Genomic DNA, 13,436 nt, shown 5'->3' with positions numbered 1-13,436 from the left:
ATGGTCTCGATCTCCTGACCTCGTGATCCGCCCGTCTCGGCCTCCCAAAGTGCTGGGATTACAGGCGTGAGCCACCGCGCCCGGCCCAAAAAATTTTTTAAAATTCTCTAGGCATGGTGTTACGTGCCAGTAGTCCCAGCTACTCAGGAGGCTGGAGGGTCACTTGAACCAGGGAGGTCAAGGCTGCAGTGAGCCATGATTATGCCACTGTACACCAGCCTGGGCAATCCAGGGAGACCTGTCTCAAAAAAAAGCACATTTCACATGATAAATATTACAATTTTTGTCAATTAAAAATAAATATTTATCTCTCATATCCCAGGAAATCAAGTAAAAATAAATAAAATAAAAGAAATAAATGAATAAAATTTAAACAATTAAAAGAAGATAGCACTACTACTTATGTCTTTGAGTTGTGAGAAAAATGCACAGAAAGTACTTAGCACATGGCCTAACACATATATATATTCATAGTGACAGATACACTACTGTCAATTGCAGTCAGACATGAATGGAAATTATAATCAGATTCCCACCTTGCAAACTTTAGATGTGACTTCATATTAATTCAACAAATCTTCCAAGTCAGAATGCTTGTTGATTTGAATCTTAGAGCAATTATTTTTATCTAGTCCTTAAGAAATGAAAAAATAATGTAATAGTAAACTCATGCAATGACTTAATAAATTTAAAGCCATAAACAGACTAAATCCAACACTAAACAAGCATTTTGCAATCTATTTTGGCCAAAACAATGCATTTTCCCTCATTCATGTAACAATGACTCAGTGTGCCAGCTCCCAATGTTACAAAGCCTGTTCTTGGTGATTCAAGGGTGCCCTCTGTCTGAGTGCTGAGAAAATACAAACCCAAATTTAAAACTTTGTAAAAACATGCTTTCTCAAGTAAATTCTTAATCAACAGTTCTATGAAATTGATCCTGTCTTTAATCACTGCTGGCAGATAGTCCTTAAAACAAACAAACAAACAAACAAAAAAACCAGGTGCAGTGGCTCATGCCTGTAATTCCAGCACTTTGGGAGGCTAAGGAGGGTGGATCAACTGAAGTTAGGAATTCAAGACCAGCCTAGGTAACATGGTGAAACCCTGTCTCTACTAAAAATACAAAAATTAGCTGGGCATGGTGGCAGGAGCCTGTAATCCCAGCTACTCAGGTGGCTGAGGCAAGAGAATTGCTTGAATCCAGGAAGCAGAGGTTGCAGTGAACCGAGATTGCGCCATTGCACTCCAGCCTGGGCAATAAGAGCTAGACTTTGTCTCAAAAAAAAAAAGAAAAAAAAACCCACCACCACCAACAAATGTCATGTCATTTGTTACAAGAGCACAAGAAAGTCATGTCTACATCTCTGTAATTTATCTGGAAATTTGGAAATTCCATGATATTTTTCTCAAAATTTATTCTATATCATTCAATGAAATTATTGACATGAATCACCTAGATAAGTTTATTGCTCTCTTTTTTTGTTCTGTCCATGTAAAACTCTGTACTTTATTTAACATGTCATTGTAGCGGTTTGCTCCGTAGTAAGTATCACCAACATTAAATATTTATTGGGTATCTTCTGTGTGCGGTACACAATACTAGGTGAAAAGGATGGAAAAAACCATTCTCTATCCTTAAAGAAGTAACAATCTAGTTTCTAAAACAAGACATATAAAAAGGATGTGTACAAAAATATATGGTGAAATGCTCACTAAAAAGTATGTTTCTTTCCATCTGCTTCCACCTTAAGGAAGTTATTCAACTTCTCTGAACCTCAGTTTATCTGGAATATAAAAATAATGTCTACCTTAAAGGAAAGCCACAAAGGTTAATTCAGATATCTGTAAAAGTCTCAGCACATAGTAAAAGCTTAATGAAAGATGGTTGTTATTATTTCTACTATTATTAAGAGAATAATCTTAAATAATAGTGTCCTACATTAAAGACATTTTATTTGTTTCAAATGGAAAGACATGTAAATAAAAAAGTTTATGCTTTACTTTTACAATATTAAACATTCTTTCTAGTTAAGAAAAACAGTGATCTTGATTAAATGCTTGACATATCAGGAATGAGCCATTTCTAAAAGAATTATTTCAATAGAAAAATATTCTGCTCTCTTCATGTTAAAAACTCTTAGTAAACTATGCATTAAAGGAACATACCTCAAAATAATAAGAGCGATCTATGACAGACCCACAGCCAACATCATACTGAATGGGCAAAAGCTGGAAGCATCCCCCTTGAAAACTGGCACAAGACAAGGATGCCCTCTCTCACTACTCCTATTCAACATAGTATTGGAAGTCCTGGCCAGAGCAATAAAGCAAGAGAAAGAAATAAAGCACATCTGAATAGGAAGAGAGGAAGTCAAACTATCTCTGTTTGCAGATGACATGATTCTATATGTAGAAAACCCCAGAGTCTTGGCTCATAAGCTCCTTCAGCTGATAAACAACTTCAGCAAAGCTGCAGGATACAAAATCAATGTACAAAAAACTAGCACCCCTATGCACCAACAATAGTCAAGCTGAGAGCCAAATCAGAAAGGCACTCTCATTCACGATTACCACCAAAAAAATAAAATACCTAGGAATACAGCTAACCAGGGAGGTGAAAGATCTCTACAATGAGAATTACAAAATACTGCTCGAAGAAATCAGAGAAGCCACAAACAAATGGAAAAGCATCCCATGCTCATGGATAGGAAGAACCAATATTAAAATGGTCATATTGTCCAAAGCAATTTACAGATTAAATGCTATTCCTATCAAACTACCAATAACATTCTTCACAGAATTAGAAAAAACTATTCTAAAATTCATATGGAACTAAAAAAGAGCCCAAATAGCCAAGGCAAAAAGAACAAAGCTGGAGGCATCAGGTTACCTGACTTCAAACTATACTACCGGGCTACAAGCATGGTACTCGTACAAAAACAGGCACATAGACCAATGGAACAGAATAGAGAGTCCAGAAATAAGGCCACACACCTACGACCATCTGATCTTCAACAAAGCTGACAAAAACAAGCAATAGAGAAAAGACTGTCTAGTCAATACATGGTGCTGGGATAATTGGCTCACCATATGCAGAAGATTGAAACTGGACTCCTTCCTTACATGATATACAAAAACCAACTAAAGATGGATTAAATACTTCAATGTAAAACTCAAAACTACAAAAACCCTGGAAGACAACCTAGGCAATATTATCCTGGACTTAGGAACAGGAAAATATTTCATGACAAAGACGCTAAAAGCAATCGCAAAAAATTGACAAATGGGATCTAATTAAACTTAAGAGCTTTTGCACAGCAAAATAAACTATCAACAGAGTAAACAATCTACAGAATGGGAGAAAATATTTGCAAACTATGCATCTGACAAAGGTCTAATACCCAGCATCTATAAGGAACTTAAACAAATTTACAAGAGAAAACAAACTACCCCATTAAAAAGTGGGCAAAGGAAATGAACAGACACTTTTCTTTTCTTTTTCTTTTCCCTTCTTTTTTTTTTTCTTTTTTTTTTTTTTCTTTTGAGACTGAGTTTCCCTCTTGTCACCCAGGCTGGAGTGCAGTGGCACACTCTCGGCTCACTGCAACCTCTGCCTCCTGGGTTCAATCGATTCTCCTGCTGGAGCCTCCCAAGTAGCTGGGATTACAGGCATGTGCCACCACTCCCGGCTAATTTTTTATTTTTAGTAGAGACGAGGTTTCTCCATGTTGGTCAGGCTGGTCTCGAACTCTCGACCTCAGGTGATTCGCCTGCCTCGGCCTCCCAAAGTGCTAGGATTACAGGCATGAGCCACCACGCCCGGCTGAACAGACACTTTTCAAAAGAAGACATATATGCAGCCAACAGACATATGAAAAAAAGCTTAATATCACCGATCATTAGAGAAATGAAAATCAAAACCACAATGAGATACCATCTTACACCAGTCAGAATGGCCATTATTAAAAAGTCAGCTCTTTCCCATCTTACAAGATGGAGGGTGAACAAGTTCAGAAGCCAGATACTAAAGAGAAGAAACCCAAAGCCAAGAAGTCTGATGCTGGTGGCAAGGTGAAAAAGGGTAACCTCAAGGCTAAGAAGCCCAAGAATGGGAGCCCCATTGCAGTCAAAATCCTGTCATTGTCAGAGGGATTGGCAGATATTCTCTATCTGCTATGTATTCCAGAAAGGCCACGTACAAGAGGAAGTACTCAGCTGTGAAATTCAAGGTTGAAAAGCAAAAGGAGAAATTTCTTGCAACTCTTACAAAACCAGTTGGTGGTGGCAAGAACAGTGGTACTCAGGTGGTTAAACTTTGCAAAATGCCCACGTATTATCTTACTGAAGATGTGCCTTCAAAGCTGTTGAGTCAAGGAAAAAAAAACTCTTCAGTCAGCACGTGAGAAAACTGTGAGCCAGCATCACTCCCAAGACCATTCTGATCATCCTCACTGGACGCTACAGGGGCAAAAGGGTGATTTTCCTGAAACAGCTGGCTAGTGGCTGGTTACTTGTGACTGGACCTCTGGTCCTCAATCAAGTTCCTCTACGAAGAACACACCAGAAATTTGTCATTGCCACCTGAACCAAAATTGATATCAGCAATGTAAAAATCCGAAAACGTCTTACTGATACTTACTTCAAGAAGAAGCTGCAGGCCGGGCATGGTGACTCATGCCTGTAATCCCAGCATGTTGGGAGGCCAAAGCGGGCAAATCACTTGAGGTCAGGAGTTCAAGAACAGCCTAGCCAACATGGTGAAATCCCGTCTCTACTAAAAATACAAAAATTAGCCGGGTGTGGTGGCATGGGCCTGTAATCCCAGCTACTTGGTAGGCTGAGGCAGGAGAATCGCTTGAACTCAGGAGGCGGAAGTTGCTGTGAGCCAACAGCGTGCCACTGCCTGGGTGACAAGAGGGAAACTCAGTCTCAAAAAAAAAAAAAAAAAGACATTGCCCAGACACCAGGAAGGTGAGATCTTGCACACAGAAAAAGAGAAATACAAGATTACAGAGCAGCACAAGATTGATCAAACAGCTGTGGACTCCCGGATTTTAATCAAAATCAAAGCTATTCCTCAGCTCCAGGGCTACCTGTGATTTGTGTTTGCCCCAACAAATGGAATTTATCCTCACAAATTGGTGTTCTAAATCTTTTTTTTTTTTTTTTTTGATACAGTCTTGCTCTGTCGTCCAGGCTGGAGTGCAGTGGCGCGATCTCAGCTCATTGCAAGCTCGGTTCCCAGGTTCACGCCATTCTCCTGCCTCAGCCTCCCGAGTAGCTGGGACTACAGGTGCCCGCCGCCACGACCAGCTAATTTTTTGTATTTTTTAGTAGAGACGGGGTTTCACCGTGTTAGCCAGGATGGTCTCCATCTCCCGACCTCGTGATCCGCCCGCCTTGGCCTCCCAAAGTGCTAGGATTACAGGCATGAGCCACCGCGCCCGGCCTCGTGTTCTAAATTTCTTAAGAAGAACTTAATTTAAAAACTCATAACAAAAAAAAAGTCAAAAAATAACAGATGCTGATGAGGTTGCAGAGAAAAGGGAATATTTCTGCACTGTTGGTGGAGTGTAAATTAGTTCAACCATTGTGGAAAGCAGTATGGCAATTCCTCACAGGGCTAAAAGCAGAACTACCATTCGACCCAGCAATCCCATTACTGGGTATATACCCAGAGGAATATAAATTATTCTACCATAAAGACACATGCACACGAATGCTCATTGCAGCACTGTGCACAATAGCAAAGACATGGAATCAACCTAAATGCCCATCAATGACAGACTGGATAAAGAAAATGTATGTATACACCATGGAATACTATGCAGCCATAAAAAAGAATGGGATCATGTCTTTTGCAGGTACATGGATGGAGCTGGAGGCTATTATCCTTAGCAAACTAATGCAGGAACAGAAAGCCAAATACTGCATGTTCTCACTTATAAGTAGAAGCTAAATGATGAGAACTAATTAACACGAAGAAGGAAACAACAGACACTGGGGCCTACCTGAGGGTGGAGGGTGGGAGAAGGGAGAGGAGCAGGAAAAATAACTATTGGGTACTAGGCTTAGTACCCAGGTGGCTAAATAATGTGTACAACAAACCCCTGTGACATGAGTTTACCTGTGTAACAAACCTGCACATGCACCCCTGAACCTAAAATAAAAGTTTAAATAAATAAATAAATAAGAAAAAACTATTATACTCATGACTCCTTTACCACTAATGAAATTTAAGGAGTTACAGGAATACGAATTTTCTAGTACTTACTTCATATGGCTTGCCTGTTCTCTTAAAACATCATCTAAGATGTTAAAAATAATTCAGTCACATTGATGGTCATCTACATATCTAACACCAAGAGCAGCCCAAAAACAGAATAATGATAATAAAAGGGATCTTAGCAATTAATCTAGCTTGATCTTTTTTAAGGAATAAAACTTATTCTGTATGTCCTTAACATTATAAGTTATTTTAAAATTCATCTCTCATGAATTGTAATAATTCTAGGGGGAGGCAAGCATGTGATAAATATTTTTATATTCCATTTGTTGATGGGGAAACTTATAAAGAGTAAAACAGCACAGTATAAAATACTTGCTATGAAAAATTAATTACAGCTAGGCTAAAGACTACTTGTATTATCTCAATTCTCACATCAATCTGAGGTAGGCGTTATTTTCTCCATTTACAAATGAGGAAACTGAGGCACAGAGAAGTTACATAACTTGCCAAGTTATGTAGCTAGTACACACAGAATCAAATCCAGGCTCATTGATTCTAGAGCCTGCACTCTTAACCTCTATATTATACTTTTCCTAATACCTAAAAAGGACAATTTTCTTAAATATCCATGAGTCTATAACTGACACAAATAAATGACGAAGAAATAAATAAATAGGGGAAGATAGGACAGGTCTTCTTTACAGAAAATTCCAATTAATACATATTGAAGGAATGAAGAAAATAATCACCGTTAGTTAAACACCAATTGTTGCAGGCAAAGGCAAGAACCATCAATGGATTACAGCTAAAATTAGGAGGTAAAAATATGATGAGAAACAGAATATTTTCATAGCTTCAACACATCTCTCCACGTGACATATGTTAATTGCAAGGAGAAAAATAGTAATTTTACAGTGGAGAAAGCCCGCAGACACCATGTAAACCAAGTGATCAAAGTTAATATCACTGATGATAAGATATATCGACATTATGTATGCCATGATATTGAGAAGGCTACATCACTTTTTTGATATTTCTGCCAAAAATGCACAACCTCAATCTATCAATGAGAAAACATTAGATAAACCCATACTGAGGGATATTCTACGAAACAACTGACCAGTATGCTTAGAAAGTGTGATTTAGTTAATAGTATTTTACCAATGATAATTTCCTGGTTTTGGTCTTTGTACTATGGTTATATAAGAAGTTAATATTGAAGGAAGTTCGGTAAAGAGTATATGGGAACTCTATTTTTGCAACTTTTCTGTAAGTTTTAAATTTCAAAATAAGAAGTTGAAAAAGTAACAATTTTCTTAAAATCTATAATTCAAACCTTATTAATTTATCTTCCTCTTTATTCTCAGAGAGGCCAAATTGGTAAGTTCTCCATGAGTTGACTAGTGTCACTGGCAGAGGAGCTAAGAATAGTTCTCCATGGGTCAACTGTCTTCTCCATATGCTACCTGCTTCTATAATGAGATTGGATGATGACAATACACAATAATCTTGTATTTATGAGTAGTAAGAACAACTATTTCAAAATGAAAGGATTCAGTCTTTTCTCTTAGACGTCATGTTGATTAGTTTTTAATCATGAAGTAAAATTATTGCCCATGATTCTGAAGTTCTGCGTCTTGATACTCTAAGACATTATATACAGTGAAACAGCATTCTGTTAGGATTTGTCCAATAAAGTCCTTTTCATTATCATAATGTTTTAAACATGTAGACTCAGTAATCCTTACTCTAAGAAGGTAGATATATGACTGTGTTAAGGCAATAAGTATGAATAAACAGAAATGTATAGCTAACATTACAGCTTAACTCAAAAGGTCTGAATCAAGCCTAAAACAGAAAAGTATGACAAGTGAAAGCACTGCCCAAATGTCCTTGGAGCATAATTACGAGCCCATTTTAAGGGGCAAATACTAATAGAATTGGATGAAGAATCGTGGGACAGAAGGTTTAGGGGTAAAGAATAGTATTAAAGCTCAATGGGAAGAGAACAAAAACTACTCAATCTCATTGTATTCTCTCAGCTCCCAATAATCTTGACCCTCTACTGCTTTGCTACTCAAAATGTGGTCCATGGAACACCAGCACCAACATCATCCTAAGCTAGTTAAGGATATAGGCTGGTGCCTTTAATCCCAGCACTTTGGGAGGCCAAGGCGGGGCCTATCACTTGAGTCCAGGAGTTCGAGATCAGCCTGGGCAACATGGCAAAATCCTGTCTCTACAAAAGAATACAAAAATTAACTGGGCATGGTAGCACACCCCTGTAGTTACAGCTACTCAGGAGGTTGAGGTAGGAGGGTCACCTGAGGCCAGGAGGTTGAGGTTGCAGTAAGCTGAGTCATGATTGTGCCACTGCACTCCAGCCTGGGTGACAGGTTGTTTATTTTTTGAGACTGGGTGACCCTGTCTCGAAAAATAAAAATAAGTAAATAAATTAAATAAATAAAAATACATGATATAATAAGACCTCATCCCAGATCCATTGACTAAAAAATCTGCATTTTAGCAAGATCCACATGTGATGAATCCCCAGGAGATTTGTATATGCACATTAAAGTTTGATCAACATTTCCCGAACACGTTGAGTTTTAAGGAAATAAACAATAAGATATGTCATACCACATTAATCTCCAAATTGGTGGTTTAAGTAACTTGGTATTTCATTAGACAGCCTTTCAATCTCACTTTAGAAGAGAAAAGCACAATAAAATATGCAGTATAAAAGGTATTTTAGGTATTCTTTATGTTTATCTGTTAGTGTCTAGTTAGGAAAAAATATTTCTTTTGCAATAAATTTTCTTATTTTATAATTTTCTTATAAAATGTACCAAATCTGTTTTTTAAAGTAAATATGTATTAGACATTTTTAAAGAATACTGACATATTAAGTACTGAATGCAAATACATACTTTCTTCCTTTTTTTTTTTTTTTTTGAGACAGAGTCTTACTCTGTTGCTCAGGCTGGAGTACAGTGGTATGATCTCAGCTCACTGCAACCTCTACCCCCCAGGTTCAAGCGATTCTCCTGCCTCAGCCTCCTGAGTAGCTGGGATTACAGGCACCTGCCACTATGCCTGGCTAATTTTTGTAGTTTTTAGTAGAGACAGGGTTTCACCATGTTGGCCAGGCTGGTCTTGAACTCCTGACCTCATGATCCACCCACCTCTGCCTCCCAAAGTCCTGGGATTACAGGCATGAGCCACCATGCCCTGCCACTTTTCATATTCCTTCTTTTTTTTTTTTTTTTTCTTTGAGACAGAATTTCACTCCTGTTGCCCAGGCTGGAGTGCAATGGCGCGATCTCAGCTTACTGCATCCTCTTTCTCCCAGATTCAAGGGATTCTCCTGCCTCAGCCTCCCAAGTAGCTGGGATTCCAGGCATGCGCCACCATACCCGGCTAATTTTGTATTTTTAGTAGAGATGGGGTTTTACCATGTTGGTCAGGCTGGGTCTTGAACTCCCGACCTCAAGTGATCCGCCCGCCTCATCCTCTCAAAGTGATGGGATTACAGGCGTGAGCCACCATCATATTCTTTCTTTAATGCCCAGTCTAAGTAGGGAAGATAAACATTTACTAATATGTTCATTAAAATAAACATAAAACTCAGCTACTCTGGGCACACTGCCTATGGAGTAGCCTTGCTCTGCAAAGAGCGGGGAAAAAAAAGAAAAAATATTTAAAAATTTTTTTAAAACATAAACATAAAACTTAATAACAATGTAAATACAAAATATTCAGCTAAAAGTTGGAAGGGTTCAGACCAATATGAATTACACGATCCATTACATCTGTTTGCCATTGCAAAACAAACAAAAAAACCCAGCAGTCTTTTGATTTAGTATACTTTTAGTCATTTCAACCATTTCATGAAATAGAAGATAGTTTAAAAGAGAAAAAAAATCAAGGGTAGAAGTAGGGCCATATGTTCTTACTTAATATTAGGATATAAAAGAGAAAATACAAGTAACATCAGTGTGACTCCTTCAGTGAGATTTCAACGCCTCATCTCACATATTTTTAGGCTATTAGGTGACATCTAGGGCTGAAGGATTTATTCACCAATCAGTATGTTAGGTGATGAACTGTGTCCCCCCAAAATTCCTGTGTTGAAGTCCTGACCTTCAGTATCTCAGTATGGGATTGCATTTGGAGAAAGGGTCTTTAAAGAGGTAATTAAGGTTAAATGAGGTCATTAGGGTGGGCCCTACTCTAATATGATTAGTGTCCTTATAAGAAGAGATTAGGACACAGACACCACATAGAGACCATGTGAAGACACAGGAGAAGACAGCCATCTACGAGAGACCTCAGAAGAAACCAACTTTTGACACTTGACCTTAGACGTCTAGCCACCAGAACTATTGAGGAAATAGGTTTCTATTGTTTAAGCTACTGAGTCTGGGGGTACTTCATTATTGCAGCCCTATCAAACTAATATAGCATCTGACATAGAAGATGTGTAATAGGTATTTACTGAAGGAATGAAGGTTACAGTTTATCCAGCAATTAATTCTGCCCAAAGCTGAGGCTGAAGGTTGACTTTCCACCAGTAAAGTCAGATTAAATATTTATTCTGCAGTAAGACAGGTAAAAAGCTATTATTAAATATGAGGAATATCCACATACCCTCCACCCATCTTAAGAAATGAAGCGGCCGGGCACGGGCTCACGCCTATAATCACAGCACTTTGGGAGGCCGAGGCCGGCGGATCACGAGGTCAGGAGATGGAGACCATCCTGGCAAACACCGTGAAACCCCGTCTCTGCTAAAAAAAAAAAAAAAAAAAAAATTAGCCAGGCGTGGTGGCAGGCGCTTGTAGTCCCAGCTACTCTGGAGGCTGAGGCAGGAGAATGGCATGAATCCGGGAGACGGAGCTTGCAATGAGCCAAGATTGCTCCACTGCACTCCAGCCTGGGCAACAGAGCGCGACTCCATCTCAAAAAAAAAAAAACAAAACAAACAAAGAAAAAGAAATGAAGCATCAGCATTATAGAAGTACCTGTGCTCTGGTTCCCAGTGGCATCCCTCTTGCTCCCATGCTAGAAATAACCACTAATTTAATTTGGTTATCATTCTGGATTTTTCTTTTTCTTTTCTTTTTTTTTTTTTTTTCCAGACAGGGTCTTGCTTTCGCCCATGCTGGGGTGCAGTGGAACGATCATGGCTCACTGCAGCCTCAAGCTCATCGCACCCGGCTGATTTTAAAAAAAAAAAAATTTTTTTTTCGTAGAGATGGTGTCTCCCTATGTTGCCCTGGCTGGTCTCAAACTTCCGGCCTCCAGCAATCCTCTCGCCTTGGCTTGCAAGGTGCTAGGATTACAGGCGTAAGCCACTGTGCCCTGTCACATGTAGCATTTCTTCATACACCTATCTATAGGTTTGTAGCCCTAAGCAATATAATATTATTTTTGCATGTTTTCAGACGTTATACAAATAATATCATACTCGACAAGGACTGTGTATGTTGTTTCTATACACCTACCATCTTTTTTAGATTCAACCATATGGATGCCCTTAACTCTGGTTTATTCATCTTAACTGCTAAATATGAATACAGTATTTTGTTATAAAATCATACCATGATTTATTTATTTATTCTTCTGTTGATGATCTTTTAGGTTGTTTTCAACTTTTTTGCTATTATCAGCAATACTGTTAAGAACATTCTTATATGTGTCTCACATATATGTGAGAGTTCTCTAGGGCAATGATTTCCAATTCCTTTCATGACCGCACACAGGAAATCTTGGAAAAGCATATAGGTAAAAAAAGAAAAGGGGGGCTGTTCATAGCCAGCAGTGACCTGCCCGGGGCTCTGGCTGCCCCAAGACCTGCTTGGCTACTCCTAGCCTAATAACAAGTGTGGGGACAAGAGTGACTTTATTTTAAATGCTAATCTGCCATGTAACTTCTGACTAACCCCAAGTCTGGGAATGCCTCCAGAATGTCTAAATGATGTATTAGTCTTTATGCAAGAGCCTCTATTCACTGTAAGTTTCCACCTAAACCACACTTGATGCTGTTGCAGAAATCATAGGCTGTGATGCCCATAGCCACCTACATACTCCTTCCAGAGCACATATACTTTCCCTAAGATATAAGCCCTGGGTCTGGGAGGTTTCGATGCAGAGATCTACCTGTCATGCAGCTGCCCAGGACCATATTTCTGTCTGTAAATTCGCCTAATAAATCACTCAAAGCTGACAAACTGGGTCTGTCTGCGTCCTTCTTTGCCTTCTCAGCTCCTTCAGCATTTGGGGGCCACTTTGCACATATGGCCCATTCACAGATCAAAGAAAGGAAGCTTCTTTGGGAGTTTCCATGGAAGCAAGAGTGATATATACCAAGTGGAAGAATTTTTGAGCACAAGAGTATGTATAGTACATCTTTAGCTTTTTAATGTCCACATTGCTCTCCAAAATGTTATATCAATTTTTACACTTCTACTACCAACATATGAAGTGTTTTTCTACATTTTCACCAACACTTGGTATTAGCAGACATTTTAATTTTTGGATATGAAACGGTAATTCCATTGTGACTTTAATTTGCAATTTTTAGATTACCATTAAGTATCTCTTCGCATTTACTAATCATTTATTTCATTTTCAGCAAATTCCCTTTTCTAATCTTTTGCCCAAGAAGTTATGTCTTACTCTGAGCAACTGTTCTTTTCTACCCATGTTAGTTAGGAATCTCTCTTAAACAAAAGCACATTCTATTTTATATATCAGAGCAACTTACAAAACTACCATAGTGCACAGTCTACATTTTGTAAGCTGCTAATCTATACAATGGTCTAGAACTGATTAAAAAGCGAAGGGAGAAACCTGATATACATTTTGTTTCTTTTTTTCTTTTCTTTTCTTTTCTTTTCTTTTTTTTTTTTTTTTTCTGAGACAGAGTTTCACTCTTGTCGCCCGGGCTGGACTGCAATGGCGCAATCTCAGCTCACTGCAACCTTCACCTCCTGGGTTCAAGCAATTCTCCTGCCTCAGCCTCCCAAGTAGCTGGGATTACAGGGGTGCACCACCACTCCCAGCTAATTGTGTATTTTTAGTAGAGATGGGTTTTACCATGTTGATCAAGCTGGTCTCAAACTCCTGACCTCAAGTGATACACCCATCTCAGCCTCCCAAAGTGCTAGGCTTACAGGCGTGACCACCAAGGGTGGCCCTG

At 38.7% G+C, this 13,436-nt stretch overlaps 1 pseudogene; it reads left to right on the top strand.

Annotated features, from left to right (window-relative positions):
* The first annotated feature begins 3,996 nt into the window (after positions 1-3,996).
* On the top strand, positions 3,997-5,153 carry LOC105534775 (annotated as a pseudogene).
* Positions 5,154-13,436: the final 8,283 nt, after the last annotated feature.

The sequence above is a fragment of the Mandrillus leucophaeus genome, unplaced genomic scaffold (genome assembly GCF_000951045.1).
Source record: "Mandrillus leucophaeus isolate KB7577 unplaced genomic scaffold, Mleu.le_1.0 Scaffold139, whole genome shotgun sequence".
In the NCBI taxonomy this organism is placed as follows: Eukaryota; Metazoa; Chordata; class Mammalia; order Primates; family Cercopithecidae; genus Mandrillus; species Mandrillus leucophaeus.
Note: the sequence above shows the minus strand (reverse complement) of the source record. Positions and strands in the feature narration are given on the sequence as shown.